Source organism: Acomys minous (assembly GCF_964271855.1).
Source record: "Acomys minous genome assembly, chromosome: 16".
NCBI classification, from domain to species: Eukaryota; Metazoa; Chordata; class Mammalia; order Rodentia; family Muridae; genus Acomys; species Acomys minous.
In genome coordinates, this window is record NC_140498.1 from 65,476,288 (window position 1) to 65,490,257 (window position 13,970).

Genomic DNA, 13,970 nt, shown 5'->3' on the forward strand with positions numbered 1-13,970 from the left:
TTTCCCTCCATTTATCTAAGGGGACAAAGAGTCTAATTTTGTTAGACATTTTTATCGGTGGCTCATGAGTTAGAGGTTTCAGTGACAAAAGGACATAAAGCCCTTTGCAACTGCTTCGTTCTGAAAGCACTGAGTGCACACAAACAGGATACAGGGAGCCACTGTAGAGACACAAACAACTGCAAGTTCTCTGAGCAAAGTAACAGATGTTTAACAGCTGTCCAGTGACAGTCTGAAATAGTAGAACAGAAGGTAAAACTCAAGCTAGCCAAATGAAGTGTAGAGGGAAATCCAAGGAGGAAACAGTTATACTCGAGTTGGCTGGGGAGGCCCAGTGCCCTACTGACTTGTTTCTCCCATTGGCTATTCAGCTACAGCTAGGGAAAGGAAAGCAGTCCTGCTGCTTTTAAGTGCCCAAAAGGTGGTAAAAATCTGCTTCTCATTTTAAAAATAGGCCTCTTCAGCCTTCTAAAGATGTGGTATTTCACTACTAGCAGCTGTGCTTTGGCTCAGAGAGCCGGCTTGCTTGTCAAGGCAAGGCCTGGGAAGCAGCAGTCCCAGACCCCCGGCTCAACTCCACCTGCTTAGCAGTGTCATGAAGGTTATTCACACAGGGTATGTAATCTGGTTGAGTCCCAGTTTCCTCATCTAATGACCGGGGTTTATATTCTTACAGCTATTCCTCCTAACCAAACCGCTGCCTACTGGAGGGGAGCACACTAAGACTCGGGAATTTACAAAGCTTATTTAGGAAATAAACAAAACTCACAACTATCAGGACGCTCCTGAACCCTACAAGATTCACAAAGTACTTCCCCAAGATTATTGTACAAACTGTAACAACTGCTAAGGAGACACTCTGTGGCCTGCCAACTGCCTACATGTTCATTCGTATCAGAGTGGAGCTTTAGGTGATGAAGCTGCCTATGTGTCACTCACACCTCCCTAGAATCCCCAATGATCTCACTGGCTCACTAAATGGGGGTCGTTAATATCTGGAAGAAGAGAAACATCTAAGAAAAATCATACAAAAAGAGCAACCATCTCAAAAACTGTAGTAAGAACTACAAGTGAGGTCACAGTTCAAGTGGAAAACAATACCTCTGCCATTTTTATCGCTACTACTTATAGCCACATTAAACACCATAACATCCTTCAACTGCAAACTCATCAAGAGCCACAGGTCCTTAAAGCTAACCTACAACTGTTCCAGAAGGAAGAAAGGGGAACTTGAGGTGAATGAAGAATGCCAGATGACTAATGCAAATGTCAGAGACAGAACTAGTCAAAAATAAAAATGAAGCAACTGTGACAGTAAATGCCTATAATCCCAGCACTCAGAAGCTGGAGGCAGGGGGCTAGAGAGTTCAAGGACAGCCTAATCTATAAGACTATGTCTCAAAACAAAAAACAATAACAAAAAACAACCAAGATTCCAATGTACATCCTACCTTATAACAACCAGACTTAGAGAAAATCCTGTGCCTTGGGGGACTGACATGATCTTTGAAAGAATACCTGTTTAAATAAAAAAGATCTGCATGTCCACATGGAAGCTCACAACTACCTTTAACTTCAGTTCCAGGGCATCTGATGCCCTCTTCTGACCTCTGAAGGCTCCTGCATGTACACGGTACAAGTAAACTCCTGCAGGCAATGCAATTTTTTTTTTCTTGGCAATGCATTCTTACACTCTTTTAAATAGCAACTGCTAAACAAAAAGGGATTTGGGACACACCAGCATAAAGATAACCCTGACACAGACAAGAGACTACTAGAAATTAACATGATCAGAAAGTTATCTCCCAAGAATGGGGCCCATGAAGAACTAGAAAACTGCTCACACTAGGGAGGGGCTTAATACTGGCCTGGGACACTCACCTCACTAAAGACATTCGCCAAACACGTCCCAGGCACCAGCTCATCACCCTGGAGACACGTTTGGATTTTCTGATAAACACTACCCTTAATGCCATTCCAGGCAAATTCACAATCTGGTTATTACTGAAATAAACCAGGAGACAAGTGGCCGTCTGGCCGTGGATAGACCTACAGAAGGTACCTATTAGGGCTGGAGGGCTGGCTCAGTCAGTAAAGTGCTTATACCACAAGCAGGACACCCAGCACCAGGTAAGAGTCGGGGAGGAGCATGCTGGTGACATGTGCTTGTAAACTTGGTTCTGGAGAAGTGGAAACAGGCCAACCCCTGGGCTTGCTGATAAGCAAGTCGAGCCAAATTAGCAGCTTAAGTCTTGATGAAAGCATCCTATTTAAAAAAAAACAAAAACAAAAAAGACAAAGTAGATAATGTGGAGTAACACAGGAGATTAACCTCTGGTCCTCACATCCCTCAACATGAATGAGTGTATACCCACACACACACACACACACACACACACACACAGTTCATAAAACTGACCAAACTTCGAGCCCACTGCTAGCTTTACTTAGGTCTGCAACAAGAGCTCAGAAGGATCCTACCTAGTGTTCCCATGTCCTACCCTCCAACTATTCACCTCAGCTGCCACTTCTCTGCTCCTGTGAAAATTCTCAAGACCACAGTGACAGATGGATCACAATGTCCATCATGATGGGCAAGCTGCCATCACAGGAAAAGATCTGTGCGACGGCTTCTGAGCCCTCCTATTATTAGGCTGACCAATATGTGTGCCCAAGCTCGGATAAAAAGACTCCAAAAACTAAACAACCAGCAACAAGTAACTTAGAAAACTTTTGCCAGCACCAGCAACAACCAGGACCCTGTGCTGGCAGCTACAGCCCAGACCAGGCGGCCTGGTTACAGCTGGTTCTAGCTCTAACGGCCACTTCCCTTACCTCTGGTTAATTTTCTGGGTATGCTTTCCAGACTGCCTGTAGGCTCTGGAACTTCCCCCACATCCTTCCAGTGACTTCCTCACATACTTAAATTAACTGACATCATCGTCTGTTATTTGCAGCCAAGAACTACAGTGGGCACAGACATCAGCATTCGAGTGCCGGCCTCGGTGTGTGGCCCTCTCAACATCGCACCTCCCTGCAGTCCTCTGCCACTCTGCGCAGCCACAACCACCCTCCCGCCCTCCCGCCGACTTCTCGGGTCCCTTTTCCCCCAGAGGTCTTCTTTTCCCCCAGTACCCTAACTATTACTCTGGCAAAACTTTGCTCTCCAGTCATCCACATTCCTCCTTCTAAAATCTCTCCTGGTTACCCTCACCCTCCATGCCTCTCACCTGAGCACTAACAATCTTCAACTACAAAATACACAAGGAAAAGCCATACAGACACCAAGGTGCTGGCAGAGGCATTTGCTCCCTTATCCTCTACAGTCTGTTTCTCCCCTGTTCTCAACTCAAGCGTCTACCTTCCGCCACGTTAGACACGCCCCAGCTTTCACCAGAGTGAAGACCACGGAATCCTGCCGACTGCACCTTAAGCATAGTTTCTGCAGCTGCAGTTTGTACCCGTTTCATGCCCTTGCCCTTTCTCCAGCCTTACACTTCTGCCTGTCTGGACTGCTCTAATAAGATGCCTTAGGCCAAGCTGCTTAGAAACTACAGAAGTATGTGTCTCACAGTTCTGGAGGTTGGAGTCCACGACCGGTGTCTAGAAGGAATTCAGTGTCTGGTGAGGGCTGCTCTCAAGGTGGCCATCTTTTCGCTGTGGCCTCACGGGGTGGAAGATGCAAGCAACTCTCTGGGGTCTCTTTTGTGAGGGCACTAATCCCCATTCATGACCTAATCACCATCAAAGACCCCTAACTCCCAACCTTGGGGACTAGGATTTTTTAAAAGATGTTTTATGTATGTGAGTGTTTTGCCTGCGTGTATTTATGTGCATGCCTGGTGTCCATGGACGCCAGAAGAGGGCATCTAGTCTCCTGGACCTGAGTTACAGATGGTTGTGAGATGCCATGTGGGTGCTGGGAACCAAACCTAGTCCTTCTACTAAAGCAGCAAGTGCTCTTAACCACCAAGCTGTTTATCCAGTAGGAGAAATGCTGCTACGATTTCAACAGACAAATTCTGGACTAGACAAGGTGGAACACACCCATAGTCCCAGCTATTTAGAAGGCTGAGGTAAGGTTCAAAAATTCAATTCCCAGCAACCACATGGTGGCTCACAACCATCTATAATGAGATCCAGGGCCCTCTTATAGCGTGCAGATGTACATGCACATCCCAAAAGTCACATCTATATAATACCAGCATCGAGAGGTAGAAACAGTAAGATCCCTGGAACTCACTGGCCAACTAGCCAAGCCAACTAGAATGTTCCAGGTCTAGTGAGAGACCCTGTCTCAAAAAAATAAAAAATAAAAAGGTAGAGACTGACAGGGGGAAGCACAGCACACCTGGCCTTCACACACAAGTATGATGTGCTTATACCCATAAGAATCACTGTTAATTACATGGGTCTCAACTCATGGCAATGGGTTACTTATGTGTCTTCACTTCCTCCTGGAAGTCTCAAATTCATCTCATTTCCAAAGAAGCCAAGCGGGGCAAAACACAAAAAAGAAAAAGAATTCCATGATGCTCACCGAAGCCTTTGCCCTCTGTTGCTAGAACAGGGCCTGCACACCAATTTGCCTGAAATGTACAATTAGTGGAACTGGCTCTGTGCAAACATTCTAATTTATAAAAGAAAACATAACTATCTGAGGCAACTGTTATATTTTATCAAGCACCCTTATAAATGGTTGTCATTCAAACCCAGGAAACCAACTATAGCAACCAGGACACAAATTAACTATTAATATTCTAAGCACAATGTGTTCTTTTTTAATTAATTGCTTTTTAAGTACATGTCTTTTGGGGGGGATAGGGTTTCTCTGTATAGTCTTGACTGTCCTAGACTCGATTTGCAGACCAGGCTGGCCTGGAACTCACAGAGATCAGCCTGCCTCTGCCTCTCAAGTGCTAGGATTACAGATGTGCACCACCATGCCCAGCCATTCACACACACACAGACATACCCCAATAAGGTTTCTCTGTGTAGCCTTGGCTGTCCTAGACTCGATTTGTAGACCAGGCTGGCCTCGAACTCACAGAGATCAGCCTGCCTCTGTCTCCCTCATTGCTTCCCATCACATCTGGGTTCCATATAAAAATTTTAAGCATCATGAAACTTGGTATCTATGGAATTGCATCCTTTGTAGTCAAAAGGAATAACTCTGAGCAGGGCATGGTGGCGCACAGCTGTAATCTCAGCACATGGGAGGCAAAGGCAGAGGCAGGTGGATCTCTGTGAGTTCCAGGCCAGCCTGGTCTACAAAGTGAGTCCAAGACAGCCAAGGCTGCACTAAGAAACCCTGTCTCGAAAAAGAAAGCAGGGGAGGGAAAGATGGTCAGATTGAAGAAGTGACTGCTAATACACAAAAGAAGCTCAGACAAGACCAGAAAAGCGGCGTGTTTAGTAAAGTGCACTAGGGCGGGTGCCTGGTAAAGGAATGCAATGTGTGGTGGAATGGAAATAACCTATACACACAGAGAAGGGTGCTGTGCAAAAATAAAAAACATTTTAAATCCTGTAGGCCAGGATATCTCTCAGAGCAGTGTAGATTTTAGGTTTCACTCCCAGCACCAAAGACAGGAGTGGGGATGCAGGGAGGAAAGCGTAGGAAACGGAGACCTTCAGTGCAACTGCTCTGTGCACTCTAATGAAAAAGTGCATGCTGTACACTTTCAGATGTGACAAATACATACCACTAAGGTGAAATCCAATACATACCATGGGCCTTGGGCAACAGCAGATGTGCCAGTGGATTTCCACATGGCTACAGTTTGAATCCAATGAACAGTGTGCCCTTGTGTGTTAAGGGCCTAGTTGTCAGGTGACAGGCTTTTGAGAAGTGAATGAATCATGAGGGTTCTACCTTTATCAACAGACTCACAGTCCATGTCAGGGCCTGCCCAGAAGAAGTAGGATGCTGAAAGGCACGGCTCCCATGAAGTGAGCCGCCTTCCTCCACCAGTGCTACTCTATCATGATGTTCCTGTCTCACCATGAGCCCAAAGCACTAGGCCAAGTGGCTACAGACTGAAAGTCCTCAAGCTGCAAGGTAGAATAACTCCTGTCTTCCTTACTTCTGTCAAAGCAACTAGCAAGTGACTAACAGATGAACTTCATCACATAACTGCTACGGCACAGGGCGTTAACACTAGGGGAGAGTAGTGGGCAGGGTGCAAAAGTCCCTGCTTAGCTTCAAGAATGTTCCAAGACTTCTAGGAGACACTTGAAACTACACATAGCACCAAGATATTCATAAAGGTCTATTAAAAAGATCTCACCCTACCCTGTCTCAAAAAACGAACAAACAAACAAACAAACAAACAAACAAAAGATCTCATGAGAATTTTGGGGTGGGTCATAGATTATACAATTTTTAAAGAAATATGTTCCATGTCTCCCATTAACAACCTGCACAAAAGGGCACCTGCTTAAAGACTTCCTAAAACAGGGCTGGGGAGATAACCTCACCAGGAAAAGCGCTTCCTGGGCAAACATGACCCATGTTTAGATCTCCAGCACTGGGCAGCCACACACCTCCATTGCCCCCAGTGCAGAGTGGGGGACAGAGAAGGGAATCATAAACAGGTACACCCCTAGCCAGTCTGTCTAGTCAAAGAGCTCCAGGTTCAGCAAGACCCTGTCTCAAAAAGGTGGAAAGCAACAGAGAAAGGCGCCTGATGCTGACCACTCATCTTCACAGACAAAGACATGAATTCACAGCGCATCTGCCGGCACAGGATACCCTCTATATTGTTTTATCTTCTCACTGAATTCACTCTAATGATTAAGCTTATAATGAGACAAATTTATCTTTAAATTTCAATGACATTATTTTGGTTTTGTGTTTTTAATAGCAATAAAACTTAAATGAGAAAAACTTTGTCATTTAAGTTATTCCAACTTTTTGCCACTAATAAGACAGACAGACTCTTACTCACTGTCCAGGCTGACCTTAAAGGCTGGATACAAGTGGAAGCTGGATTCCAGGCACACCAAGTAAGTCTTTTAGCTGAGTGTCAGAATCTATGAAAAAGCTGTTTCTTTTTACAGTAAAACTCACAGATAGCATCAGGAAGATTGCAGGGAAGACCCCTCCCCCATTCTTGAACAGAAAGGACACAGCCTAGAACTCTTCAGTCCATGGGCGGGCAAACTCCCACTGAAGCCCACACGCTAGCCCCACCCTTTATGCGTGCCTCCCGATGCCAGAGGTCAATGCAGAGTGCACTGTTCCCGTGCTTCCGTCTTCCTTCTGAGACAGGCTCTCTCACAGACTCACTGGCTAGCCAGTGAGCTCCCGGGCTTCTCTCTATCCTGGCACTGGGCTCCTGATGGATGCCTCCACTCTTGGCTTTCTGCATCAGTGCTGGGGATCCAAACTCAGCAAGTACTTCACGGACCAAGCTATCTCCCCACTCAGCTAGCTCTACCTTCTCTGCATTTTTCAGAGCACTCCTTTCTGTTTTCTTCACTAATTAACAATTAGGGTGATTGGGCTTTTTAAAAGATTTGTTTATTTGTTTGTTTGGTGTTATGTATGCTGTGCTCTGTCTGCATGTACACCTGCACATCAGAAGAGGGCACCAGATTTCATTATAGACGGTTGTGAGCCATCATGTGGTTGCTGGGAATTGAACTCAGGACCTCTGGAAGGGCAGACAGTGCTCTTAACCTCTGAGCCATCTCTCCAGCCCCGGGTGATTGATTCTTGAACACAATCTTTACCCCCTCAAAGCTCTCAGCCTTATTCCATCCAACAATGCGGTAGCAAATCAAAGTGCATCCTGACGTCCCAGTCCAAAGTAACTCACACATTTGCTTTACTTGGGCTGTTCTAGAGTACTTTATCCTTGAAACTTAAATTTTTCACCAGGATATGTATTTCCTTCCACTAATTTTAACTAACGCAGACTAAGCCCATTGAATATACAAAAGCATCTGGTGTTTTTCTTTCAACTCAAAGATACTTTTCCATTGTACCTCTGATTACTGTTTGTTTTGTTTTGGTATCTTCTCGGGAACAATACTTATTTAGATCACAGCACTAATTTAACTTCCCACATGGCAAATTTTCTTCCTCCTAGATCCGAGCAGAGTTTAAAATTCTGCAAATGCATTTAATAATATTATTTTCTTTCTCTTGGCTTATTCATTTCACTTCATAATTCTGTATCTCAATCAAAAGTTTTCAACTTGACCTATATATGGCCTTTTTCATCTTTAAAAAAAATATTTTTAAAATGTGTATGTACATAAACACAGACAGGTATGTCTGTGCCAAATGTGTGCAGGGGTCCACAGAGGCCAGAAGTGGGCACTGGAGCCCATGGAGCTGGAGTTACCGGCAGGTGTGATCCATGAGAAGAAGGTGCTAGGAACCTTGCAAGAACCACAAGCACTCTCAACCAATAGAAAGTACTTTTTTCTTTTTTTCAAAACAGGGTTTCTCTGTGTAGCCTTGGCTGTCCTGGACTCTCTGTAGACCAGGCTGGCCTTGAACTCACAGAGATCTGTCTGCCTCTCCCTTCCCAAGTGCTGGGATTATAGACATGCGCCACTGCACTCAGCTATTTCTACATTTTAGCTAAAATTTTCCTCAAGTTCCTATAGTTCATTTTTTCATAATCATACCTCAAAATCTACATCCCACTTTATTTTGCTTTGGCAGCAGACTGTTTCTTTCTATTATTATTTAACAATTGGTTTCCATGCCCAAGTTTCCCCCCAAACAGAGTGCCTGGCCCTGCTTGTAACACTGCCAAGTTTGGTGGGATTTGTTTTGTTTTACTTTGTACTTTTTGGGGGGTTGGGGTGGGGTGGAGTTTTGTCTGTTTGTTTTTCAAGACAGGGTTTCTCTGTGTAGCCTTGGCTATCCTGGACTCGCTTTGTAGACCAGGCTGGCCATGAATTCACAGAGAGCTGGCTTTGCTTTACTTTTCTACCTCTTCGATGTAAGCAGGAGGGGCTGTGTACACTGGAGCACTGACGCACTCCTGGGGTAGTCCAGCTTCATCCCTTAGGCACCCTGTGTGTCTGGGTCTCCTTGGATAAGGCCCCCCGGCCCCTGTCGATTCTGGACCCTGATGTCTGTACCTAACTGTGACCTGGTTTCCACTCCAGGTGGCTGGCATACTGTCCACTGCTCTAGGCTGCAGTGTGAAGACAAGCGCCTTAGTAGCTCGGAGCATATGGAGCCCACATGCGTCCTCTGGCCTCCTAGTCCAGCGGCTCCTGAAACTAATTGCTGTGCAGGAACAAATCCACCCCTGGCTGCCCGGAGTCACTTGGGATCCATCATCCAGCCCTTTTTCCTACTTCCCAAATTAGCAGAACCCATATCACGGTTTACATTGTTTCTTGCAGCCCTGCACTGAATGCTAAGGAAACACAGTGAATGAGTCAGGCCCTGGTATTTCTTCACGCTAATCCCACCTATTATGATTCAGCTTTTCACTTTTTCCCCCTCAATCACTTCTATCCTCGTGAAGCTGCTGATTCACGAGGAAGGAAGACAGGAAGTTAGAGGAATTCTAGTACCTAGTCACTTATTCCTTGCAAGTTGCAATTAGCATTTTTTTAAAAAGTGTTCTTCCATCCTCTCAATTCTCTTCCTTTTGGACCAGCTATTCTTTCTAAAAATATTTTGCATTAAATTCTCTCTCATGCTGCTGGGTTTTTCCACCCATCTGGATATCCTTGCTGTCTGCACACATTTAAAAGTGAGATGGAATTAACTATGTGGCATCCTTCAGTGTTGTAGTTAAGTGTTTTCTCTCAGGAGATTTCCCTCTTGAGTTTGCATGATGAGTGAGAAGGTACATTAACTTTTGGGCTCACAAGCCAAGCCTAGCCACAGCATTCCTTCATGGTAAAGGGTCGAATAAAGAGCTGACAGGCTCAGAAGCCCTCAGAAAGCAAAAATAAAAATAAACAACTTTATTTGGGTTGTCAAGATATGCCCAGAGAGTTCCAATTTTCCTCCAGACAGGGAATTCCATTTTTATAGAGAAATGTTTGCCTAGGAATAAGTATCTATCAACTGTGCCCTTAACAAAGAGGAAAGGGGATGAGCAGAGGGAAGGGCGTGGGGAGCATTCTGGCACAGTGGCTTCCAGATGGCCTTCTGATCCAGCTTATGCATGAAACAATCCCGCATTTGCCGCCCTTGCCCAAGCACAGCCTTGCAAGGAGCTGCCATGAGCCTTTCCTGCTCCTTCTAAATCCCCAGTCTCACACCATCATAGTGGCACAAGCTTGTCAACCCAACACCCAGGAGGTGGAGGCAGGAGGATTAGTTCAAAGCCCATCTTGGCTACAAAAGAACTATCTCAAAAAAATACCCCTCCTTCTGTTCGACCTGTTTGCAGGCTTCCCATTTCTTTTCTTTTTTTTTTTTCTTTTTTTTTTTTTTCTTTCTTTCTTTCTTTTTTTTAACAGAATTAATCCACTTTATTTTTCTTGTAAAAATCCTTATGTGGTAGCCACAGCTGGAGCCTGGGTCCTCTGAACAGACACTCTGGTGTGGGTTTTCACAAGATGATCAGTGAATTCCTGATAAGGAGACTTGGTGAACACAGTTTCTTTCCAGAGGTCGGGTGTCAGGTTGCTATAGGTCTTGAAAATGGCATCAAAAGTGGCCTTAGCAAAGTTATTCCTTCTCACAGCTTAACCCTCTGCAAAAGGGTCCTTCCTTGTGGGTGTCTCTTTCCACTTAAATTACAGCATAATTGACAAATAAAGTCATCCTATGTCTTGGATGTGTGTGTACTGGCATGCACCTTTATTAATCCCTGGAGGCAGAGGCAGGGGATTCTATGAGAGTTCAAGTCTGGCCTAATCTACATATCCATATCCTGTCTCAAAAGAGCTGTTTGATATTCATATATACTGTGAGATGATTATCATTCAAGCTGATTAACATGGCCACCCCAAACAGTTATCTAAAGTGATAAAAACTAAAATAGATGAATTTCCAGTATATGATACAGTATTAACCACAGTCACCATGCGTCACATTAGGAATCTAGGACTTCCTTATCTTATAATGCCACTATAACCCTACCTGCCCCACCCCCTTTTCCCTAGTCTTTACTGCTAGCAGTTTTTACCTTTCCTATCCATCAGGATTTCAGAGTGAATGGGGGGTGGGAGTTAGGTGTCCTGTGCTCTCTGCTGTGATCATGCTGCAGTCTCTGAGGTAGGTCTTCCACAGTTCTGCTAAGAATTTATCACAACTCCTTCTACCTATGCATTGGCCTTCAGAGTAAACATCTTCCAGACAACACAGCTGCCTCCCACGCAGCTGTTCATACACACTAACAGACCTCTCCAAGAGTGCTGCTCCCCCTTCCCCGTCCGTGTGTGGAGGAGGGGTCCACTCTGTGTGGGTGTGCTCTCCCGTCTGTCCCTGCCTGCTCTCACGTTCAGTGTGTCTTCACCTTATTTCTTATACAATACTACTATGTGGGGAGGGGCAGGGGGCTGCACCATGGCCTGTGGAGGTCAGAGGACGACATTCAGGGAGCCAGTTCTCACCTTCCACCTTGCTGAGGTCGGCTCTCTCCTGTTTCTGCGGGTTAGATGGCTAGAGAACTTTTGGGCAAAGCTCCTGTCTCTGCCTCCCACCTCCCCACAGCAGTGCTGGGATGAAGGGTGCTTGCTTCCACATCAGCTTTCTTATGAGTTCCAGAAATGAAACTCGGGCTCTCAGGTTTATGCAGCAAGCACTTTTAAAAACTGAGCCATCTCGCCAGACCTTTGCTTATTTTTTGGCACAAACTTTGACAAACCTAGGGGTTGCCTGCTCACTAGACTGGCTAGACAACAAGTTCCCAAGGACTCCCCCAGGCTCCTCCATCCCCCGTCCTGGAATTACAGATGCCTGTCCAGCTTTTACTTAGGGTCTGGGGACTCAATTCAGAACCTCATGTTTGTGCAGCAAGCACTTAAACAGTTGAGCCATCTTCCTAGCCCTACACTTTAACATTTCTCAATGTGACAAAAATGTAAGCAAATCTAAAAGCCTTCAGGATAATATACCAGCCACAGATTCAACCCCAAAACACATATGAGGACACAAGTGATCAGCATCTCCTACCACTCCCAATATTCAAACCAATCAGTTCCATTCACAGGAAGTGCATGATGCTGAATGCTGCGCCTACAGCATGCATGAGCCTGGAACACTGAGCCATGCCCACAGCATGAATAAACGTGCTAGGTGAAAGGAGTCAAGCAGAAATGCCCCTGTGGTCTGCAATCACACTAATAGGAAATGTTCAGACAAAAAAGTGGTTGCCAGGTGAGGAGATTGGAAATAAGGACAGGGTTTGTGAAGTGATAACAATATTCTAAAAAAACAGGACAGTGGTGATAGAGTTTTTAAGTCTGAGCAGCTGTTTTGTATAACCCAGGCTAGTCTTGACCTCTCTGGATACCTGAAGATGACCTTAAACTCCCAATCTTCCTATCTCTACCCCTCTCTAGCCCAACCATCCGCTACCTCATATTGGGATTATAGGTCTGCATCACCTAGTTTATGTAACACAGGAATTCAGTCATACTATGCGAGCATTCTGCCCCAACTGAGCTACATCCCCAGCCCTCAACTGCATACTTTAAAGGGTGACATTTGTGGACTGGGAATATAGGTCAGTGGTGGAGTGTGTGCCTAACATGCACAAGGCCAAGCCATTCCTAACACTTGTTACCCCACCAAACACTACTGTTAAGATGTGAATTTTAGTGGGGGGAAAAGCTGATTCCTATTAGTTTGTAAGATCTAAAACTTCTCACAGATCTTTAATGCTATTAAAAACAGCAAATCAATCACTTATAAGTAAGTTTATAAGCTACCAGACCATTCTAAATTTAAACAAACAAGCAAACAAAGTAGGGGAGCATTAATAAGGCAGAAAGTGGGGAAGACATGCAGGAAGTTTCTCAGTTATGAAAATGCACCTCTCAGTGGGAGGCAGAAAATGAACTTATGAGGATCAAGGAGACAGGACCCTTCTTACTGTAAAATAGGAAAGGAGACTTCAAAATCTTACTCGTGCTGGCACAGACCCAGCAACACTCTAGAAAATAGATTCTCTTCCCTTAAATATGTCCGGCAGTGCTGGCTAGTCCGTTACATCCACGAGAGCACAGCTGGCTTGCTTTTCTGTAAGTCTTAAAAAACCTTTAGCTAGTGAACATTTCTGTGCTAATATGTATGTATTCGTAATGCCCCGATCCACAGAAATGTAGACCTAAAAATAGTGCACAGGGGTTTTCAAGGAAACTTGCCTATAAAGCCAAATCTTAGAGAATAACTAAGAATGCTTCCACAGACCGCACGACTTCTTCACAGGCAGAACTGGTCTCAAATAGCCCCCAAACAGGATGTCTGGCTACAGTTAGAAGAAATATGAGAACTGTGACTCACACTCACTCACACACACACACACAGCGAGAGAGAGAGAGAGAGAGAGAGAGAGAGAGAGAGAGAGAGAGAGAGAGAGAGAGAGAGCCACTAGCCTTATTGTCAGTCCACTAACCACAGAACTCTTTACCTTCAGCTACAGCGTGACAATCTGGAGTTGGTCCTTAAAAGACGCCAAGATGCATCGGCTTTCTAGTAGGAAGACGGAAACAGACGCGATCAAATTAAAATTTCTGACTGAACTGCTGGTTCTGAACTTAACGGCTTCATGGTAAATGCACACATAGGAGTATTCCAGAAAAAAAAAATTAAGGAGCACCTGGCTTTCTTTAGTGGGGTGGCGATGTCTCTATCCTACCCTGAGCATACACAGTACTTTGAAGAATTCTCACTCTGTTTTGCATGAGGAGCGGGTTGGGTCCTCTGGGTTCTCACACGTTACTATTTTCTGCCTCCCACTGAAAATGTGTCAGCCTCACGTACATGCTCTGGTTACATGGTGTGTGCATAATATTAAAAGGGGAAAAAAACT

The 13,970-nt window shown here is 44.9% G+C and overlaps 1 protein-coding gene across 2 annotated transcripts in view; it reads right to left on the minus strand.

The window, feature by feature from the left end:
* Window positions 1–13,970, minus strand: part of CYTH3 (cytohesin 3) — a 96,976-nt gene that overhangs the window by 66,793 nt on the left and 16,213 nt on the right. The window contains exon 1 of one of the 2 annotated variants that reach the window (XM_084763448.1): window positions 3,573–3,646. The exons of the other annotated variant lie outside the window; for it this stretch is intronic. The gene's annotated coding sequence lies outside the window, so the exon portion shown is untranslated. Of the gene's footprint in view, window positions 1–3,572; window positions 3,647–13,970 lie in introns of those variants that run through there. 2 annotated transcript variants of the gene reach the window in all.